We start from the raw sequence: 1998 nt of genomic DNA, 5'->3' as shown, positions 1-1998 counted from the left end.
TTCCCTCAAGTCACGCCCTTGCTCTTCTTGTTCTTTAATCAAATAGCAAACAATTTTACTGTGTTCCTTCTGTTCCTTTATTATTTGTTCCATAGCTTCTTGTATATTGGTAACTGATGTTTCAAGATACTCCCAATATTCAGATTGAGGGATTTCTGGGAGAAATTCCTGTGTTTTCTTCTTGATGGGGTCATCCTGCGCTTGTTGTTTTTCCATTGATGCTTTGGTGATTGGTTTCTCAATTGAGATATACTCAGTTATTCCCATCCTTACCCCAGCGTCCTTGCAGAGCAGAGAAATCAAGCTTGGGTAAGCCAACCTGGCCTCTTTAGAATTTTTATTAGCAATTTTGTAGAATTCAGTTGAAATCAGTTGATGAACTTCCACTTCTTTTCCCATCATGATGCAATGGATCATCACTGCTCTTTTAACAGTGACTTCAGAACTGTTGCTGGTGGGCAGCAGAGAATGCCCAATGAAATCCAGCCATCCTCTGGCGACTGGTTTGAGATCTTCTCTTTTGAGTTGATTTGGGACACCCTTCGTGCTGGTGGTCCACCTAGCTCCAGGGATACATATATCCTCTAGGATCTTATCCAGGCCCTTGTCTGTTCTCATCATTCTCCTGTTGAAAGAGTCTGGATCATCCTTCAGCTGAGGTAGCTTTAAGATCTCCCTGATCTTGTCAGGGATGGTATGAAGAATCTTTCCTCTGACCACGGTCTGATATTCATAGAAAGCAGTTCCAGATAGTTTTTGCTTGTCTGTCTGCCACATGTTAGCATAGAACTCCTGGACCATATTCCTTCCCACTTTCGTCTCAGGATTAGCTAGGACCTCCCAGTTCCTGATTTGAATTTGCTCCTGGATCTCTGGATATTCATCTTCTTTCAGATCGAATCTAACTTCCGAGATCACTGATCTAAGTCCCATTATTTTGTAATAATGGTCTGAATGTTCTTTAGATAAGAACTTCCCTTGATTCCAAAGTGGTTTTGGAACGCTTTCTTTCTTGCCTCTTGAAGTGGGTTGTTTTTCCTTAGGAGCCATGATCTTAGTGATCACGGATAAACACACCAAACTTAGAGGTTTGCTTGTCCTCAAGCAAAAGAAAAGAAAGGAGAGGGATAGAAGGAGAGCTAGGTGCAATTGTTGATGGAGGGGGGAAAGGCTGAACCCATATTTAAATGGAGGGGGGTGGGTTCGAAAATTTAGAAAAGATATGATAAAAAAGATTGATTTGGAAAAGATAAGATAGAAGATATGATAAGAGAGGATATAGTTTAAAATTGAAAAGATATGAAAAAAAAATTTTTGAAAAAGATAAATCTAGATTTTGAAAAAGATAATGTGGAGATTTGAAAAAGATATTGATGAGTTGAAAAAATTTTTGGAAAAGAGTTGAATTGGATTGAAAAAGAGGATTTGTGCTTATGGATTAAGATATATTTGATATTTTTAAGGTAGGATTTTTAGAAATTAAGGATTTTAGAAATCAGGGTTCTTAACATGTGTATGCAAGGATTCATGATTTGAAACATGGAAATTAAAATTAGAATGAAAAAATATGAAGAAGAAACGAATTTACCTCCTCCCCATCATCCTGGCGTTTGAACGCCCAAACGCTGCCTGTTTTGGGCGTTCAACGCCCAAATGCTGCTCTCCTGGGCGTTCAACGCCCAGTTGCTGCCCTTTTCTGGCGTTGAACACCAGATAGCTATCCTTACTGGCGTTCAGTGCCTACTGGATGCCTCTTTTGGGCGCTGAACGCCCAAAACAGGCTCTTACTGGCGTTTTCTTGCCAGTGAGCTCTTTTTTTCTATTTTGTGTGCAGATTCCTTCTGTAACCCTGTGAACTTATGTAATTGATTCTTTACCTTGTTATCAATGAACTTTATATAAACAAATAAAAATAAAAATAGGGCCAAATGCTTAGAGGATTGATGCCCCATGGCTGGGTTGCCTCCCAGCAAGCACTTCTTTATTGTCTTTAGCTGG

This window comes from Arachis hypogaea, chromosome 14, assembly GCF_003086295.3.
Source record: "Arachis hypogaea cultivar Tifrunner chromosome 14, arahy.Tifrunner.gnm2.J5K5, whole genome shotgun sequence".
Lineage (NCBI taxonomy): Eukaryota > Viridiplantae > Streptophyta > Magnoliopsida > Fabales > Fabaceae > Arachis > Arachis hypogaea.
This window is presented reverse-complemented; position numbering follows the sequence as displayed.